The sequence below is a fragment of the Protopterus annectens genome, chromosome 12.part0 (assembly GCF_019279795.1).
Source record: "Protopterus annectens isolate FY-2018-M chromosome 12.part0, PAN1.0, whole genome shotgun sequence".
Taxonomy (NCBI): domain Eukaryota; kingdom Metazoa; phylum Chordata; order Ceratodontiformes; family Protopteridae; genus Protopterus; species Protopterus annectens.
The window spans coordinates 927,893,681-927,916,247 of NC_056746.1; positions in this window are offsets into that span (position 1 = coordinate 927,893,681).

The window sequence follows — 22,567 nt, forward strand, 5'->3', positions numbered from 1 at the left end:
TTGTGGCATTCTTGGGAAAATTACAGATTTATTTCCATTCTTCTTTGGTCAACTCAATTTCCATTCTCTCTTCCGTTTTTTCTAATATCCTCATTGTTTCTTATAGTTCGTATACAATATTTCATATACCTTACTGGCTGCTTCTGTTCTACATTCAATTAAAACTCTACACTAAGCTCTCCCCTGTCCCTTTTAGTTTGTCTATACTCCACTATCAATTCTTGATAGGAAAGGCAGTATCTAACCTGCAGTCCAAATGTTTGATTATCCTCATCCCACCATATTACCTTTCCCTACTGAGTTACTTGCTCCCAGTACTTTGGTTCTTTTGCTAATTGATTCCAGTAGATTCAAGGCTTCCTCTTGTCTATTTGCTATACCCTACTTACACTCATCCCTATTGGTAAAATCGCATTTCTCCAGTAGTGTGCTGGCTTAATTTGTAGAATGCTTACTGCCACTTTATGAATACAATGTTCTGTATGGTTATTGCTCACCCTAAGAGCATGCATCCAAAATATTAGTCTCTCTTAATCCCTCAGTCCATTTCATAGGTTCATAGAGTATATACTACGCTAATGGTCACCAGGGCCTTTACAAGCCTAGCCATGCAACACAAACCAGTTGTGTCCCTTTGTATCATGGGAATTTATTAGGATGGGGTATGTTAGTTAGGAAGTTTCTAGTGGTTATTTGGAAGGTATGTTAGTTTGGCATTACTTTCTGCATCTGTCTATCAGAGACATGGGGGCCAGACCTGGAGTGACTTTCCAGTTTCCTATCCATTGGTAAAGGTCACACTTAAAAAAAGTTACACTTAAATAGGTTTAGGGATGAACATGGATGGGGAGCCTGTTCCAGAGCATAGGGATCCTCTGGGACACATATCTGTCTGGCCAACATGTCTTATTTATGTCAAAAGCATAATTTAAATCCTTGGATCAAGTGGTTCTGATGCTGTTCATTTTGCAGATGTGCAAAAGGCCCTCAAAGCTGGCTCTGAGGATGCCTTGTGTGCCAGCATAGATTGTCTCCAGTAACCTGTAGGAGACTGAGTGCAGAGATATGACTTTAAGGTGATCCATATAATATAATGTGTTTATACCATGGATTCTCCTGGTAAGGAACTTTGCTAGACATTCCAGGTGCTGCATATGTCTATCAGGTACATGAATAAAGTGGCAATATGAAGTCCTTGGACCAGAATGATATGCCCTTACTTAAAAGCTGGGTGACATAGAATAATTCTCTTACTACCTTGGCCACATGTTGGTCAAAGGCCAGGATACTGTCTACATATGTTTTCAGATCCCTGACTACCTTGTTGACTCTTAGGGATGTCTTATCGATGGGGTACTTAGCTTGGATGGCAGTTTTCCCAAAATACATTATAATGCATTTCTTGGCATTGAGTTTTAATCCATGACTTTGGCACCAGTCATTTGTCTGTGTTAGAAACCTCTTGTAAGATGTTTGTGTCATGGGGTAGTCTATGATAGCTCCCAATTTGCAGCCATTTGAAAACTTGTTCAGCCGAAGGCCCTCGATGTTAGCCTTTACCTCTGAGAAATACATGCCAAATAGGAGTGGTCCCAGTATGGAGCCCTTTGGCACCCCACTGGTGACCTGTCTTTTAGTGGAGGTGGTCTTACCAGTCCTAACTTCCTGGATCCTGTCTGTGAGCCAGCTGGCAATCCAGCAATTTATGTAGGGGTTTATGCCCAGTTCTGTGAGTTTGTCAAGTATACTCGAGTGAGGTGTTATATTCAAAGCCTTAGCCAGGTCTAGATAGGTGGTATGCACCATTTTCCCATCATCCATTGCCTTGATGACCTTCTTAAAGAAGTCTACCAGATTTATTAGGCATGATCTTCCTTTGAGAAAGCCAAACTGAGTTGGGTCTAGTGTCTGAAGGTTGCCTATGTCTTTGTTGATCATTTTAATAAAACATTAAACAGTAAGCGCTTTCATCACCTGTAGTGACTTCTTCAGACCGAATAATGATACAAAGCACTGAACATTTAAAGTGCATTCTAACAAGCTGATAATTAAATAATTAGAAAACAATCAATGCATCATATATTCTTTAAATGATGCTTCAAGCCCTTTCTTTTTAAGTAAGCAGTGAACTCATCTCTACTATTTAAGCCGGGTGGAAAACAGGCATTAAGCCTCACTTGCCACATATATTCTCAGCAGCTTAATTCACTCTCTGCATCAAACCTTCTGTCATAGTTGTAAATTTCTTCCAAAACAATAAACTTAAACTTAACATTACATTTACTTGAAGCATAATGCTTCGCTAATGCATTCTTTAAGTTACCTGTTTCAACAGCATATTTGTGTTCATGCACACATTTATATAATTCTCTGACAGTACGTCCTACATAAAAAGAGGGGCATGATTGACATAAAATTAAATATACAACATACTTGCTCTTACAACTAAAAGACTTGCTGAAATTATACTTAAAACCATTGATATTAACTTCAGTGTCATCCGTTAGTAAGTAATCACATAACTTGCAGTTGAAACACTTGAGCATCCCTAACTTTTTTATATTTAGATTAATAGGTTTCTCCATCTTACTCTGAAATAAATTCTTAAAACTTTTACCTTTTTTATAAATAAACTGGGGTCTGTCTCCTAATCTATCTTTAAACTCAATAGAACTTTGTAATATTTTCCAGTTATTAATAATTAACTGCTTAATATTATAACTATCTACTGAATTACTAATTTGCATACGAACACCAAACTCTCCATTATTCATGGTAGTTTTCTCAAAAATGGCTTTATTATATCTTAAAGAATTAACTTCTCTTAAAGCCTTATGAGTAACATCAGAAGGATAACCTCTATATCTAAATTTTTCACACATTAAACTACTCTCCTTATCAAAATCACTATCATATTTAGTAAGTCTGTTAGCACTTAATAACTGACTTTTAACAATATTATATTTCATCCCTTTCGGATGCATACTACTGTAATGTAGATAGTTATTATTTTGAACCTCTTTTTTAAATATCTTGGTGTAAATATTTTCACCCCTCTTAATCACCTCTACATCCAAGTATTTGATACTGATAGTATTATACTCTACTGTAAACTGCAAATATATGTTGATGCCGTTAAGATACATAATACAATTATTCAAGCTAACTTCATCCCCTCGCCATAAAAGAAAAACATAGTCAATAAATCTGATGTAAAATCTAATGTTATCAGAGAAAACACTTCCTAAAATATTGATTCTTTCCCAGCCTTGAATAAATAAATTACCGTAGCTGGGCGCCATAGCGGCACCCACTGCAATGCCATTAATCTGATGGTAAATACAATTGTCAAATTCAAAATAATTATAACTTAAAATAGTATCTAACATTTCCATCAGTAGATCAACTGTATTTTTAAAATAAATTTTGGAATTGAGTAGTTCTACCCTTACTGTCTCCAGTCCCTCTACATTTGGTATCATCGTATATAAAGACTGGATATCCTTAGTGACTAATATAACATTTTCTGTTATTATCAAATCTTCCACCTTCTTCTTAAAATTAAAAGTATCTTTAATAAAAGTAGAACCATTTTCAACAACTCTTTGTAAATACCTGTCAGTATATATAGCTAAAGCCTCAGTCTTACTATTAACACTTGATACTATTGGTCTTATAGGTGGATCATTCAAACACTTATGAATTTTGGGTAGACCAAATACACGGCTTAATTTAGGAGTATCAGTTCTTAAATACTTTCTGATTTCATCCATGATCCTATTAGTGTAAAACCACTCCTCTATCATAGAATCAATAAACGCAAATGACTTTCTCACTTCAGAGAAAAAAACTTTTTTGTAAAACTTAGTGTCAGATAACATATCATGCATCTTGCATTCATAATCCAGCTTATTTAGCACCACCAAAGCTCCACCTTTGTCTGCCTTAGTAATTAAAATATCTGGATTATTCAAAAGACACTTAAGAATACTATTTTCATGTTTATTTAAGTTATAATACTTAAAACTGGCAAGATGGCTTAATAAATCAATAATCTGCATTTCTGTCATCATTAAGAAAATTTCTAATTATTTTTTTAATGGGGGATTAAACAAACTGGGTCTTTTAAACTAATTTGAAATAGGAGCATCTTTTTCAAAAATCATCCTAAAATTTAACTTTCTGATGTAGTCTCTAAGTGAATTAATAACATCACATTTATCAGTTCTTGAACTGGGCACAAAATTCCATCCTTTAGATAACAAGCAACAAGTTTCTTCATTCAAAAAGAATGAAGACAAATTAACAATTTACAAAAAAGTTTTTTTCTCTGAAGCGAGAAAGTTATTTGCGTTTATTGATTCTATGATAGAGGAGTGGTTTTACACTAATAGGATCACAGATGAGATCATGAAGTATGTAAGGACTGATACTCCTAAATTAAGCCCTGTATTTGGTCTACCCAAAATTCATAAGTGTTTGAATGATCCACCTATAAGACCAATAGTATCAAGTGTTAATAGTAAGACTGAGGCTTTAGCTATATATACTGACAGGTATTTACAAAGAGTTGTTGAAAATGGTTCTACCTTTATTTAAGATACTTTTGATTTTAAGAAGAAGGTGGAAGATTTGATAATAACGGAAAATGTTATATTAGTCACTATGGATATCCAGTCTTTATATATGATGCTACCAAATGTAGAGGGACTGGAGACAGTAAGGGTAGAACTACTCAATTCCAAAATTTATTCTAAAAATACAGTTGATCTACTGATGGAAATGTTAGATATTATTTTAAGTTATAATTATTTTGAATTTGACAATTGTATTTACCATCAGATTAATGGCGTTGCAGTGGGTGCCGCTATGGCGCCCAGCTACGTTAATTTATTTATACAAGGCTGGGAAAGAATCAATATTTTAGGAAGTGTTTTCTCCGATAACATTAGATTTTACATCAGATTTATTGACAATGTTTTTCTTTTATGGAGAGGGGATGAAGTTAGTTTGAATAATTTTATTATGTATCTTAACAGCATCAACACATATTTGCAGTTTACAGTAGAGTATAATACTATCAGTATCAAATACTTGGATGTAGAGGTGATTAAGAGGGGTGAAAATATTTACACCAAGATATTTAAAAAAGAGGTTCAAAATAATAACTATCTACATTACAGTAGTATGCATCTGAAAGGGATGAAATATAATATTGTTAAAAGTCAGTTATTAAGTGCTAACAGACTTACTAAATATGATAGTGATTTTGATAAGGAGAGTATTTTAATGTGTGAAAAATTTAGATATAGAGGTTATCCTTCTGATGTTACTCATAAGGCTTTAAGAGAAGTTAATTCTTTAAGATATAATAAAGCCATTTTTGAGAAAACTACCATGAATAATGGAGAGTTTGGTGTTCGTATGCAAATTAGTAATTCAGTAGATAGTTATAATATTAATAAGTTAATTATTAATAACTGGAAAATATTACAAAGTTCTATTGAGATTAAAGATAGATTAGGAGACAGACCCCAGTTTATTTATAAAAAAGGTAAAAGTTTTAAGAATTTATTTCAGAGTAAGATGGAGAAACCTATTAATCTAAATATTAAAAAGTTAGGGATGCTCAAGTGTTTCAGCTGCAAGTTATGTGATTACTTACTAACGGATGTCAGTGAAGTTAATATCAATGATTTTAAGTATAATTTCAGCAAGTCTTTTAGTTGTAAGAGCAAGTATGTTGTATATTTAATTTTATGTCAATCATGCCCTTCTTTTTATGTAGGACGTACTGTCAGAGAATTATATAAACGTGTGTATGAACACAAATATGCCGTTGAAACAGGTGACTTAAAGAATGCATTAGCGAAGCATTATGCTTCGAGTAAATGTAATGTTAAGTTTAAGTTTATTGTTTTGGAAGAAATTTACAACTATGACAGAAGGTTTGATGCAGAGAGTGAATTAAGCTGGAGAGAATATATGTGGCAAGTGAGGCTTAATGCCTGTTTTCCACCCGGCTTAAATAATAGAGATGAGTTCACTGCTTACTTAAAAAGAAAGGGCTTGAAGCATCATTTAAAGAATATATGATGCATTGATTGTTTTCTAATTATTTAATTATCAGCTTGTTAGAATGCACTTTAAATGTTCAGTGCTTTGTATCATTATTCAGTCTGAAGAAGTCACTGCAGGTGATGAAAGCACTTACTGTTTAATGTTTTATTAAAGTTTTTGGGTGTTCTTGGCCGTCTTTTTATTAGTTTTCTATTTTCGTTAAGTTCGTCTACTTTTTTTTTTGGTGTTATTTTGTTGATCATTTCCATGAAAATTTATTGCATGGCTTTGCATATTAGACTAGTTAGATTAATAGGTCTGTAGTTTCCAGGGTCAGCTGATAGTTCACCCTTGTGAAGTGGGATAACCTATGCAGTCCTCCATTCTCATGGTACAAAGCTTGTTTTGAGGCTAGTGTTGAAAAGTGATGCAAGTGGTCCTGGTAGGTCATGATTCAAACTATTTAGGAGGCATCATGGTATTGCTGGAACCCATTGAGGCTGTGTTTCTGGCCGTATTGAGCACCTCCAGGACCTGCTCTTTGTAATAATTGGGGGGTTATACTAGCCATTATTTCATCAGAGAGACAGGGGTAAAGAGGGGGTGAAGTTTGAGCTGAATTTATAAGACAACAAATTCACTATATTGGTCTGCTCAGTGAAGGTGGCACTACTGATCACCAGTTCGGCACACTGATGTGTGCTGTCTTTGAGGTTTCAAACATGACTGTAGAAGGCCTTGTCTTTAACCTGTGAGACTATCCTGATCTCATAATTTGCCTTGCTGGACTTAATTAATCCTCTTAGTTTCTGTTTAGTTTAATTAGAGAGCTCCTACCATTATGGGAGTTGGTATTACTGATTTTAGCCATGATTTTTGCCTTTTGTTATATACCCTGTTAAGGTTAGCATTCCATCAATGTAATTTGTTTTTAGAGTTTGTTTCAGACTTACTTCTAGTATGTACAGCAGCCTCTAAACAGACATTATCATGGTAGTACAGGGTCACAGTGAACAATTCTGCATAGGCTGGTGTGAACTCTGGGTTGGGAGGGGCATTGAATTTTGACAAACTATCACGTAACAGGATTTAGTTTGCTTTGGGAAAGTTCCTAAAAGTTGTAGGGTTTGGTGGGTTTACTGAGTTGACCCATTGTGTTGGCACCAGCTTTGATGTTAGAAGCCATTATTAAATTTGTTGACAGGGCTGTGCTTACCTTGGTTAAAAGTATTCCATCCTTTATTAGAGAATCTTTTGACTTTTGAGAGAAAATTATACATGTCTCAGTAGAAGAAGAGGATTTGTTAGTCACTGTAGATGTCCACTCTCTCTATGCACTACCATACCACATGATGTAGGAGTAGAGTGGACGGCCTTTATGCTGAATAAAAGTGCCAATTATACAGTAGGGGATATTAAGTTTTTAATAAAATGTATAGATTATGTGCTTACTAACAATTTTTTCATCTTTGAGAATAATTATTACCATCAAAGAAGAGGGTAGCTATGGGAGTCCATATGGCTCTCAATTATGCTAACTTGGTTATGGCATACTAGGTAACTTATGTGTTACGTAGTTTAAGTGGATATGAGTTTGTTTATTTTTATTCTCAATTTATTGATGATTTGTTTTTTATTTGGAAATGTGGATTGGTAGAATTAGATTTTTTTAAGAATATGAATGAAAGAATGAAAGTGCAAAGTTTTTGAAATAAATGTTTTTATAGATGGATATTATTTTAAAATGAAGTTGTTTTTTGGCAGTAGGGGAACATGTGAAAGTAATGCTTTGTTGATTGTGTGTATTCATGTGACCAATTAATTTTAAGTATTTTTTGTTGAGCTTTGCTTAGTAATTGTTCTGTTGAAGACCATAGAGGTCAAAAGTGCTTAACAAATGATTACATATATTTATACCTAAACATTGTATTTTTTCCTCAGTTGTCGATAGTGGTTTGTGCCAGTATTTATTTACTTTTGTACCACTATTTTGTGAAGATCCTTTTCTGTTTTTGCTTTCTTTTTCAGCTTTACCATGGAACAACCTACTACTTCCATCCTTCTTCCAGTAACAAAAAGAAAACAATTTACAATCAGCTTTTGCTGCTGCTAAAGTGACTCAGATAGGTGACTCAGCTATGGCCATTTCTGGTTGCTAAGACCATTTATCATTTTCCTTGGCTTCCTGTGGTTTAGTTCCTACAGCCAATGTGGATCAGGAGTTAGACACACCCCCTGTGGCTGCATATGTTCCCTTGTTGGGCAAGGAGAACCATCATTGTTAGTTCTGGAGAAAGGAGCAGTGAATTCCTTTTTACCTAGCCAGACTGGGGTCCCTAGAGAGGTTTTGCCTGTCAAAAGTAGGTCTGCCTCTTCAAAATTTCCTGTAAAAGAACAAAACATTAGACACATTTCTTCTCCTGTGTCACTTACTTTGGACAGGAGTGATTTATTGAGTTTAGCTCAGGGTTTATTTCGGGCTTTTGAACCTTCCAGTTCTGTTGTTTCTGGTAAAATAAAAAGGGATTCTTCATTTTCTGAAGGGATCCTAAATTTTGAACCACAAAATGATTGTGAAGGGACAACTTGTATTTTTTTTTCTCCTCAGGTTTCTAATTCTTAAGAAAGTGTGGCTTCTGACAATCCCTTCAAATAATTTTTTTTTCTGAAATGATTTCCAAATTGAATCAGTTGTCTCACTGGAGGCAAAATGATATTACACTGTCTCTTAAGAAATATTATGATTTACTGCAACTGAAATTCCCTGAAGCTACATCAACTCCTCCTGTTCTTCTAACATTAAATGATGCATTTATTATAGCTTGGAACTTGCCTGACAGCCAGCCTGCCGCTACCAATAAAGCAGAGTGTGTGCAATTCCTCAGTCTTACAAGTTTTTATATTCTAACCCCAGACAAACCCAGCAGTGATTTATCTGGTAAAGCCATCTGCTGCCAAACATCTGATAAATACCAATCTCTCCCCTTCTGAGAGGATGGGACATTTTTTGATAGATTTGGGAAAAAGATGTAATCTTCTGAAATAATTATTTTTAAATTCTCGACTGAATTCATGTTAAAGTTTGTCTCTTTTGAGAATATGAGTGACATTATAGTATATTTTCCCCCATCCCTCATCTGAGGAATAACATCTTCATATAATCTTATTGCTTCTGTGTATTGTGTAGCTACCAACTCTTTGAAATATTCTTATGATTTGGCTAATGCCACTTCCAGGGCTGTAAACGCTAGTTCTGTTATGAGGAGGTTTGCTTTGATGTGCACTCAAAATCTTTCTGCGGATGTTAAGTCTGAAATTTTGAATTCTGTCTTTGACAAAGAGGTGTTTTTTTGACCATCTGTTGCAGAGGTCCTTAAAGTGTAATGAAAGAGACATGCAGATTCGGGGAATTTTACAGATTTTTCAGCCTTCCTTCTCCAATTTTGTAAGTGGGTTTAATACTACCTCTACATCTTTTTCTAAAAACTAATTTAAGCAGGCCCAGCAAGTTGCTGGTAAGCAGACTTTTAAAATGTAATGTCTATCTTCAAATTCCTACCCCACCCTTTCCTACCCTGGCAAGCCTTTAATCCTTCCCAAAAATCTGAACCTCCATCTCTTCCTCTGTTTCCCAAAAGATAGTGGCAGACAAATGGGTTTTAAAAGTTATTCATCCTGTATACAGATGGCAGTGGGAGTCTCTCTCTCCATCCCTTCCAAGGGATTCCTCCACACCCATCAGAACAAATTTCTCTTTTCCTTCATGTCATTCAGCATCTGCTGACTCAGGGGGTTGTAGAAGCAGTCCCTCATCCTCAGATGGGAGAAGGGTTTTATTTAATAATGTTTGGTGCTAAAACAGAAGCTTAGTATTGTCCTCTTCTAGATCTTACCCTTTTAAACCAGCTTGTGATAGTACCCAAGTTCAAAATGTTATCTCTTCACAACCCGTTTACTGTTATTGTCATGTACGTTTTCTGAGACCTTAGATTTAAGAGATGCTTATCACATTTATATAGATCCATATTTCAGAGTTTTTTTTTATGGTTTTCTGTGTCTGGATTACACTTTCTGTTTTCTGCATTAGCCTTTGGGTTATCCATTTCCCCAATAGTATTTACAAAGTGTACAGCTCCAGTGATAGCCTGGTGAGTCAAGTGTGAGATTTCCTGCACAGACTTGGGTTTCAGAAAAACATCTTTCACGTAGTTGTTTTTATGGGGTGTCTCCTAGATATCTCAGTTCAAGAGCTTTTCCTCTGTTGGAGAAGTTGACCTGTATCAGACCTATTCAGGATCGAATTTCTCATGATACTAGGTCTTATTTGATGATTCTCAAGATTCCACTAGAAATGCTCCAGGTGAGAAAAATTGAATGATACGTTAATTACCACAGGCTTCCTCACAGACTGGACTTACTCTCATAAAAAATCATACATTAGGAGTTTTATCTGTAAGCCATTTAGTGACCCATCTAACGATATAAGGGTTGATGTCTAGTTAGGTGAGTTTGCCAATGATGCCTGAGTGGAGGATAGTGTCAAATGCCTTGGATATGTCCAGGTAGGCTGTATGCACAGATTTCTCCTTGTCCAGGGCCTTCGTGACTATCTTGAAGTCCACCAGGTTTAACAGGGATGATCTCCCTTTGATAAATCCAAACTGAATAGGGTCAAGTGTTTGGAGATTACCTATATATTTGTTGATAAGGTCCATGATGATTCGCTCCTTGGCCTTGCTGATAAGGCTAGTCAGGCTAATAAATCTATAGTTCCCAGAGACAGTGGAAGCACCACCTTTGTGCAAGGGAATAACTGTGGCTGTTTTCCATTCAGCTGGTATGAAGCTTTGCTGGTGCTTAGACTATGATTGAAAAGAGTACCCAATGGTGTTGGTAATTCATGTTGGAGCCCATGTAGGATGCAGCCTGGGTTTTTATCAGGTCCCATAGATGCTGTGTTTTTGGCCTTAGAGAGAGCATTTACAACCTGCATTTTAGAGATGCAAGGTAGTGATGTCATGGGGTATGTGTGGCGGGGACAGGGGAGCCTAATTTTCACAGAACTAGTCAGCCAACAAGATAGCTCTGTCGACAGACACAGTATATGTAGTATCATTAGCTACTAGTTCTACACAAATCTGGGCCTTTCCTTTTAGGTTATGGATGTAGCTATAGAATGCCTTGTGGTTGTCCTTTATTGAGGATGCTAACTGGACTCATAGTTTGCTTTGGAAGACTTCTCAAGAAGTTTTATTTGCTTGTTTAAGCTGAGGAGGGAGTGTTTCCAGTTTAGGAAGGCTCACTCACTCTTACTCTTAGACAGCAATTTCTTACTCTTATTGCAAAGCTTGTTAATGGCAGTTGTCCACCAGGCAGGTTTGCTCTTCCTTGAGGAGCTTGTTTTGGTCCTATCAGGTACAGCTGAGTCAATGCAGTTATACAGGTGTTTGTATGAAGTATTAATGTAAAGCTCAGCATAGCTGTCAGGTCCATCTGAGAGAAGAGGTGCAGTGAAGCTATTAATGCCATTCTGTAAGAGGTTATAATCTGCTTTGGAGAAGTTTTTATGTTTAGTTACTTAGTTGCTGCTGGGGGGGGTTAGGTGTGATATTTACTTGTAATGAGACTGATTTGTGGTCAGATCTCACCAGGGAGGACCTCACATTGGGGTGCTACAGTGATCCCCATATTGGTGAACACCAGATTCAGGATATTGGCACCCCTTGCGTTGGTGCCAACCAGCTGGTCCAGAGCATTGGAGTTAACAAAGTCAATAAACCTTTGGGCAAATGAGTTTGAACACAAGTAATTTACCCATTCAATGGTTGCATAGTTAAAGTCACCCAAAGCCATAGTGTTTGGATGTATCTTGATAGACTCAAGTAGATGCAAATAGCAGAGTGGGTGCCCTGATTCATGGAGGGAGTCCTGTAGCTGGCAATGACTTGAATAGGTATCCTGCCAACAGTTAATTGCACCTGAAGTGTCTCCAGGGAGTCATATTGTTTAACCAATCTGGAGGTGTAGTTATCTTTAATGAATATTAATATACCGCCTCCTTTAGTTTAAACACCTACAGTTTGAGATTTGAATGTGTGGAAGGAAGTGTAACCCAGAATGGCTGGAGTGCTCTCCAGAGCCTTAAACCAGGTCTCCATGACTGCACAAATGTTTACATCTTCCAAGGTGAGGACAGCTTCCAGAGAGTGCAGTTTTGTGTTGAGACTCTTAGCATTTAGCAGCATAACATTGAGGTTGTTTTTGGATGGAGTTTTTATGTTGAGAATTTTGTTCTTGAGACACTGCCTAAAAAAGGCACTATGGGGTGGCAAGAGCCTTTGCCAGTAGCCGAAATCCCAGGGATGACAGATGAAGACTATCTCTGGCAAAGCATCGAGGTCTGTTGATCATGTCATCCCAGGCTGACAGGTCGTAGATCCCCTTAGAATGCCACCAGGAGCTAAGCCAATTATTGAAGTCAATAATTTTCTGTTTGTATTGAGGTATCATCCTAGGTGAAGGTAAAATGCTTCTTAAGGCTAGGGACATACCTGCCTGATACACATAGTCTGAAAGCTCAGTCATGTCTCTCTTCATATAGTCCTTGAGGTACATTTCAAGTCGTTCACACCAACATGGACTATGACAGAGTCATAACAGTACCTGTTGTTGAGAGACTTGAGTGCATGTGTGATATGGCATATCTTGGCACCTGACAGACAGCTGACTGTGACCTTTTTCTTATCCAGCTTGGTGAGAGGGACATAAGTGTGTCATGATGGAATCACCTATGACTAATATTTTTGATTTTGTGTTTTGCCTTAAGGGTTTGACCAGTGAGACACTGGTGTGTGAGCTATTATGTGTAATGTGTCCTGCAGAGGAAGTATTATGTGTAGTGTGCCTGTGTTTGTGTTTGGGAGGTCTCTGGTGTTTAGGTATGCTTCTGGTGAGGACCTCTGCATATGTAGGTATGTGTGATGTGGGTTTGGATGGAGTAGGAGGTGAGGTGTGCATGCTGGCAACCCACTCATTGTCATATGTACTGATTGATGTGTGAGAGTGCATGGAATCAAGGTTCTTAATCAAGTTGCATCTCTCACACACTGTATTTGTGTGGACTAGAAGTAGAGGGTTGTCGGTGAACATGAGGCAGTTGCTACACTGCCTCAGGATGCCCACCTCGACCAAGCTGGCTGAAGAAGCTGTGGGAAGTTCTCTATTTCAGTGATAGGTAAATTTATATGATCAGGAAAATAAATCACACTTAGGAGTGGCTAGTGGATGAGAGGTGTGTTGGTACCTCTAAGGCTAGGCTTAGTGTTTCACCTGACAGTAGAGCAGGGCCAGGAGAAACCTCTGGAGGATCACAAGCAAAGTGCTAAGGGTAAATTTAACAAACAAAATGTTTGCATCTGTAACCACCAATGGTAACCACCACTACGTGGCAATGTATGATGGATAATAGAGGAATACAGCAGGCTTGTAACCAGTGGTGTTCCACAGGGATCAGTCATGGGATCTGTACTGTTTGGAGTCTATTTTTCTGAAGTACAAACAAAAACTAAAGGTCTGTGGCTGACAAAGTTTGTTGATGACTGCAAATTGGGAATAGTCATAGCATCTCCAAATTATGTCAACATCCTACAATAGGGTCTTACACAAACAAATGATTGGTGCCAAAGTCATGGCCTTAAACTCAATGCAAAAAATGTATTATCATTCCTTTTAGTAAAAGCAATGTTCCTGCTAGCCACCACATCAATAGTAACACCTTAAGTACACATGCAGTGGTGCGAGACCTGGGCACACAGGTTGACAGCAACCTTACCTTTGACCACCATGTCTCCACAGTGGTAAGAAGGGCATTCTATATTGCTCATCTCATAAGTAAGGGCATTGCCTCCAGATAAAAAGAAGTTGTAACCTCCCTGTAATCTTCCCTCATCAGGCCAATAACTGAATACAACACCCCTTTTGGTATATACCTTTCTAAGCACATGCACCAATTGGAGAAACCACAAAGGTTCCTCACCAGGACAATTCAAGGTCTTCACCATCTGTCCTGTGGGGATTGTCTGAAATCGCTGTCACTTTATTTTGTTTCTTGCAGACTGTCTCATCTCCCAGGCCCTTGCTTACAATTATCAAGGGTATCAGAACTTGTCAGAGATTTGGGATGCATGGCTAGGCTTAAAAATGCCCTTGTGGTCATTAGCCTAGTAAACACCTATAAACCTATGAACTACTCACGGGTGATCTCTGCCTTGCATATAAGGCAATCTGTGACCCTGCATTATTGGAAATGCTTCATATCCAAACATCAACATGGGTTACTCACTCTAAAGACTTTAACCTGGTATGCAATATTAATAAAACCTGCTGGAGGGGCAGATTTGTTTCCCAAAGGTTAGCACACCTTTGGAACAGACTCTTACTTCATGTAAAACAGAAAACCTCATTGGCCCTCTTCAAATGCAATTTGGGCAATTGGATAGGTGACCATGAATTCACCTCAGGGGTTCCACCTGTGTCTTCTTGGACAGGAGCAATAGGTGTTGATAGTGGAAATAAGGGTAAGAACTTGGTTAGGCTTGTAAGGGCCTCAGGGCCATTAGCCTAGTAACTTCCTATGATCCTATGATCCTATGATCCTATTAGCAAGTGGCAAAGGTTTTATAATTGGTGGCAACCAGTACCCTTTTACAGCTAGTGCTTCTCTGGTAATACGATATTTGTGTGAGCTACTATATTATGGCTTGTCTTATTCCTCCATCAAGGTTCATTTGTCAGAACCATTTCAGCATGTCTGCCCATGTAACCCCACTCCCTTCAATGCTATCTCATGTGGAAATGTTTTTAAAAGAGATATTGCATACCATGCCTTTTAGAAGATATGTCTCCTCATTGGGATCTTAATTTTTGACTTGGAAAAATAATGCTTGTTCAGTTTGAACCAGCTCTTCAGGCTGGCTTGAGGTTTTTAACATGGAAAACTGTTTTGTTGATTACTCTGACTTCTTTAAGATAAGTACCTGAGTTAAATGCTCTCAAAGTGGGTCAACCCTATCTCACTTTCTGCAAAGATATGATTTCTCCAAGAACTAATCCCTTTTATGCGTAAAGTGATATCTGAGTTTACTTTGAGCCAAGCTATCCACCCCCCTGTTTTCTTACCAGAATCTAAAAATGAAGGAGAGAGGATAATCCATACCTTGGATGTCCACAGACAATGTGGATATTACCTTGACAGAACTAAATCTTTTGGAAACTCTATAATCAGTTTATTTCTTGTGAATGTAAAAAAGGACAACCTGTGTCAAAGCAGAATATTGTCAAATAGTTGTGTAGTGCTATTACCTTTTGTTATACCCACCAAGATAATGCAATTCCAGGCAAGGTCAAGGGTCATTGTACTAGGGCCTTGGCATCATCTGTTGCTTTTTGAAAAGGGTTGGATTCTAGAAGTATTCTAGAAGCAGCAACCTGGTCCTGTGTACACACCTTTACAAAGCATTACTGTCCAGGACAGGCTTTGCTAGGACCATCCTCCAGGGGCTCCTGGACCATCATCCATCATCCTCCCAGTCAGTTTAGATATTTATGGTGGTCTACCCATACTAAGGTTGCTGCAGCAGTGATCAATATGATGAACATAGTACAGTTGTGTAGGTATATTTACCATAACAGTATATCATTGCTGCACTAGCCTCTCTCTCTCTCTCTCTCTCTCTCTCTCTCTCTGTCTCTCTCTCTCCCTCTTTTTGGCTAGAGTGAAGACTTTTATGTTTTTTTTCTAGCATTGACTTTTTCAGGGCTCTTGCTGCCCCCTCTCAACTGGCACGAAAGTTCTGAAGAGATTGGCACCCAAACCACTTTTTCTTCCTTCAGCTCTGCCTGAGTTGACCAGTGGTTTAATGTATGAGTGGTAGGTGCCCTTGAGCTTTGAAAACTGGCTGACTGTGATATCCTTAGCAGGATATAATGCATATAGCTAATATTACTACAACAGTGATCATTCAAACACCTACTGATGTTCATCATATTGATCCTGCTGCAGTAGAGTTAGTGATATGGATTATATCCTGCCAAGGTTATAACAGTTGGCCAGCTTCTAAAGCCTGGCAAGTGATCACTTCTGATCGTTGAGTGTTAGGGATAATCACCAGAGGCTATTCCATACCCTGTCTGTTTCCTCCAAAGAAAAAACTAATGATTCCCGATACTCGACCAAGCAGTTGGAATCTGCAGCAACAGAAGTGCCAGAGTTTTGCAGTCGATTTACCTAGTGGCTACTTACACTAGAGTTAAACTGCAACAGTGTGCTTATACCTGTTCATCGGACCTATCTGCAAGCTGCCTCACAGTTTAACAAGACTCTTTAAAAAACGTTTCAGCTTTCTGGTGTATTACAAGCACCCAGTGTAGGTTTACATTTAAATGTCTTTGTGTTCCTGTCACTTTGTTTAATACTAGCTGAGACTCACACTCTAGGGCCTGCACCCTCCCCCCCTGCATTTTCCTTGCAGGACTTTAAATCTTTATTTGTACTTAGGTAATATTGGGTCTCTGCTGATTCATTCCCATTAACATTGTTGTCTCCTCTGAATTGAGTTCCTTGGCTCATCCCACTCCATTTGCCTCACTATGCTTGGTCTCGCTTCACTCCCCACCCTAAACCCCTATTCCCACCCACCCCTGACATAATTTCCTTTATAGTTAACCAGTTGCTGCACCCTACACCAGGTTGCTCCCCCTATTTCCCATTATAGCAATACAGTCATCTGCACTTTTTTCACTACTCTCCTTTCTTCCCCAGCACCTTTCAATCAACCAATGTCTCTCCCTGCACTCTTCCTATACTTACTTTCCATACTGTACCACCTTATTTAATTGAACATAGGCTCAACCCAGAACTATCTACTACCTGTACTTTAACCTCTCAACTCTCATTTAACTCAGACTACTTTGCTGTCCAACTTCCTCCCTATACTACACCTCCTAACCTACATTATTCCACCCACCATTTCCTACCCCTTACCTAATCTACTATCTGCGCACCTCTTAGTTACTCCACTACTCTACACTTCCAAATACTATTCTACACTTCATCTACCCTGCTCTCATATTGCTTCCTCCCACCTCACATAATTCCTTTTTTACTTAGTGCTATTATCCTATCTCTCTAACTCTGCTCAATACTCTACCTATCCTACCCACAGCTACTAATAACACCATCACTGCCATTCACCTTATTAGTCCTACAAATAACATCATACACATAAGATCATACAGCTCTATAAAATGTCTCTCTCCTCCAAAGCTATTCTATTTCTGTTCTCTCTATACCTCTATCTCCTTCCACAACTAACATCTCATCACACAACCCACATACCTTACAAACCTACTTCTACAACAACCAGTAGGGCCTATTTTATATACCACAGATGTAATCTTTCAAATTAAACTAAAAATCCTCTCCCATCAAAACCACCACAACAAAAACTCAATTCTAAACAATCTCCTCAATATTAAAAAGAAACTACAGCCTGTAAATCTCCCCACCCACTGCAACCTAAGTCAATGCAGTGATATACATCCAAACCCTGGTCCCCCTCCAGCCTATTATAACCCCCCAACCTCCTTTAAGTCCCTAAACTTCACCACCATCAATCTCCAAAGCATTAGAAATAAAATACCACACCTACATGCTTGGTTAGACAAAAACAATCCAGACTTCACCACCATTACTGAGACATGGTTAAAACCTTATATCAAAGATGCCGAATTCCTACCCCCTAATTACAACTGTCTCAGAATAGGTAGACCACATAAAAAAGGGGATGGTATCACCTTGATATGCCCAAACACCTTCACTGTAGTTCAATACACAAAACCTGTCCTGCAATTCTCAACAGCAGAGATACTAGTATCCTTTCTAAAAATGAATAACAGTGAAAACCTTTGTATCATAGTCATATACACCCACCCCCCCAGGCAACAACATTCCTATACTTGAAGACATTCTTGCTTGGTCATCTAATAACATTACAGATGAAACCATCATCCTAGGGGATGTTAACATCAACTGGCTTGATATTTCTAATCAGGGCTCTTCCACTAGCATAAATCTATATAACCATACACAACTAATAACCAAAATAACCAGGCCCTACAATAAAACAGGCAGTGGCTCAATTTTGGATTGGATACTCATCTCCGATCCTAAGAAAATCTCCTCCAGCATACTAACAGTATTAGTGACCACTTACCAGCCTTTATAACTCATAAGACCACCATAGTCCTAAGCACACACCAAGTTAAGCAAACCAGAGATTTATCTCACTTCTCCCCCAACACATTTAATAATCTTACAAAGGATCAACTGGACTCCACCCAAATATCTCCCTCTCCATGAGGCTGTTGAATTCTTCAATTCAACATTTCTTAGAATTTTAAATAGTTTAGCCCACCTTGCCTAAAAAGAATAAAAGCTAAACAGGCAACCTGGCTTACCAAACACACAAAGCAAATTATGTCTGCTAGGGATAAAGCTTCGAATACCTGGCAAAAAAAAAAAAATCCGAATGACCTCATTCAATATAAACAATTACGCAACCAGGCAAAATGACTAGTGATTAAAAATAAAAAAGAACACTTCCTAAGCCTTCAAGACCAACACAAACTAAACCCAAAGAAATTTTGGAGCACAATCAATTCTCTACTCCATCCAGGCAGAAATAACAATCCTTGCCCTAATCCAGGTAAAACTCCCAATGAGTTTTTCAATTCATATTTTATCAACACCATAACTAAACTCACCACTACCTTCCCAACTATAGACCCCTGCCCACCTGAACCTTCCACTTCACACTCCTCTACTACGCCTCTATTCTCATTCTCACCTATACCAACTTCCACTATAAAGAAACTACTTTATAAACTCAAACCTTGTACTAACTCACCAGAAAATTTACCTGCTCAATTTCTACAATTATCTGCAAACTCCATTGCCTGTCCTATCAGTATACTCCTCAATAGATCTATTCAGGAGTCCAGTATACCAAAAATATGGAAAAAAGCATTTGTTCTTCTACTCCATAAAGGTGGCAACAACTCTGATATCTCTAATTTTTGACCCATCACTATTCTCTCTCCCATTTCTAAAATATTAGAAAAATGTATACACACTTAACTTCTTAACTATCTTGTTCAAAACCAGATACTTTCCCCCACACAACACAGCTTCAGGCCAGGTCATAGTACCTGTACAGCTCTCATATTCTTTATGAACACAGTAAACAGGGCTTGTGATGCTGGTTACATAGTCTCCTCACTGTTCCTATATCTCTCTAAGGCCTTTGACACAGTTTCACATCCCCTTCTGCTCACAAAACTCACCAACTTAGGTCTCTCACCCCATACCTTAAGCTGGTTCTCAGACTATCTCACCAATAGGCAACAATCCACCAAATGACAACATTCCTTCTCACCTTTTCTCAACACAACCACAGGTGTACCTCAAGGAGCTATACTAGGTCCCCTCCTTTTCAGTATATTCATTAACAACTTCCACACCACCCTTACCCATGGCACAGTTATCCAATATGCAGATGATTCTACAATCACCTGCACTGCCAAATCTGTATCTGAGTTACGTCTTACCCAAAATGCTTTCATGTCAACCGAAACTTGGATGTTAAATAACCATCTCACTCTAAATTCCAATAAAACCAAACTTCTAATATTCCCCCCAAAAAACTAACACTGTACAAGAATGATTTTTCTGTCCAATCACATAATAATACTCTCATTGAAGTTGTTCCAAGTACCAAATTGCTAGGAGTTATTATTGATAAAAATCTAACATTTGACCTCCATATCCATAGCAACATAAAAAAAAACACATCAAAAATTAGGTACCCTCTATAGACACAAATACTACCTTAATATGACTGCTAAAAGCTCTAGCATCATCCTTCCTGCTACCATCTCAAATATATATGGTGCCCCAATCTTCACCAATATCCAGTCCTCCCTGAAAACCAAACTGGACTCATGTTACAACAACATTGCCAAATTTGTAACAAATTCTAAAAACTTAGCACACCACTGCTTATCTCTACAACAGCTAAACTGGCTTGAACTCCCACACTTCCTCACTTATTCACAATTATCCACTGCACATAAACTAATATACAAGCCTTCAACATGCCCCTCCCCCTCCTCCTTATTGACTACATACCACCCTAACAGGCCACTAAGATCCAAAAACACAATGATGCTGAAAGTTGAAAAATCTAACCTTGCAGCTGGTCAAATGCTGTACTCTTTTACCATCTCAGAACTGTGGAATGCCCTCCCACCTTCTATCAGAACAATCAGTAATCCTGCTCTCATTAAGAAGTCTCTCAGATCACACCTCTCTTCTCTCTGGCAATGTACTTGTGCCAAAATAGTCCCGCCTAACACCTGATCCACTACTATATTCCTCTACAATATCACTACTTAGGCGCTCTCTCTGGCTTGCTGAATTCAACTGCTTATGCCTACAAAACTCCAACAAGTAACAATCAAAACTGTTACCCTACCTGACTAACTCCATCCTCCATGCTCAAATTGTATACAATGCTAATGTGTAATGTTTGTAAATAACTTATACCATTGTGTTTAATATTTATTTACATGCATTAATACTGTATACACACTGTAGATTGTGCTTTTTCTTGTATGTACTACTAATGTTATTGTGGAGCTTTTCTCCACGGGCCTCTACTGAAAATGGGCTCAGCTAGGCCCAGTAGACTTTCCCGGTTAACAAGTGCAATCAATCAATCAATCAATCAATCAATCAATCAATCAATCAATCAATCAATCCTCTCTACACACCAGAATCCATCTTATTCAAATGTGCATAAATCATGTAAGGTGGTGGATAACATCTCCATCAGTGGTAGAAGGGAGACTTTTCTACTCACCAGTTCCCAAGGCCACAGGAACCATGGACACTTCCCTTTCTGGGGTGGGGGAGTATTTTAAAGGGAAGACAGTTCAAGGGACTTGGTCATCTGTGGAGGGAAAACTTTGCATCAATGTTTTGGAGATGAGAGCAGTCCTCCTAGCATTGCAGGTGTTCAGGACTTCCTACCCAAAGGTGTGATTTCCATCCAGACAGACAATATGTCAGTACATGCATACATACATACATACAAATGTTTCAAGCACAGGCATTAATGCCCTTCTAGCTTGCCAATATACCAAAACACTTGTTCCCATAATAAATGTCCAAGCTGTTCTTAAAAATATCTAAACTAGTACTTGCTTTAATGGAATTTGGTAGTCTGTTCTATGCATCAGCTACTCTGTCAGAGAACCAATTAGTACACTTCTCATTCCTATAGAATATTGTACGTAGGTTATCTGATGATTCTCTAGTAATTTTTGATAACCCCAAACATTCCCAGAGGTAGTTGTCCCTAAATGCCCTATATACCTGAATCAGATCTCCTCTTAAATATCTGTAAGAGGCACTGTTCAGATATTTTAGTCTTTCATAATAACTTAGATTTTCAGATCCATGGATGCCCTTGGTATATTTCCGCCGTACTCTTTCCAGTTTATTCATACTTGTTTTCATATAGGGTTTCCATATTGTTATTCCATACTCAAGTTTGGGTCTAATGTAACTAACAAACAATGACTTCATTATGTTTGATTTCCTAGACTTTATAAATCTTTTTATACAACCTATAGTTCTATAACTATCATTAACCAATTGGTTGATATGGTTAGAAAAACTCATAGCTGAATCTACCCATATACCCAGGTCCTTAAATAGTTTCAATCAGTGTGCGCTGTATTAAATATTTACCTTACAGTTTGTCTCCCAAATTTCATATGCTTAGTTTTTGATGTGGTACAGTACATTAACAAACAAGGTGGAACATGTTCATATCCTCTTTGCTAGGAGGCCATGTGATTCTGGTAATGAGTAATAGTAGCAAAGCACATTCCTGGGACATTGACTATACTAGTGGACTGGTTGAGCAAGTTCATCCTATCACCTTATGAGTGGTATCTCAAACAGAGAGTGGCAACAAAGATCTTCAGCTACTGTGGCCAACCCTGCTGTGACTTCTTTGCCTCCTGCATAAAGTACAAATGCAGTAGTTACTTTTCCCTCATCCTTTTACAGGGACAGTCACTGAGAGATACTCTAGTCTACATTTGGCCCCAGCTCTCATCTATGCCTTTCCACCAATACCTCTCCTGATGAAATTCATACAGAAAGCCACGAGGTGCAAGACCAAGGTGATCCTCATTGCTCTGTTTTGGGCCCGGCAGGTATAGTTCCCCTTTCTTTGGCCTCATTTGCTGTGCCCACCTTGGTTACTGGATACTGGATCTGCTGAGTCACCCATCTGAAATGCCTCTACCGGAGCCTGATACCCTAAAAGTAACTGAAAACTGGAAAAGCAGAACTGGGTAAAAATACAAAACTTTGAAA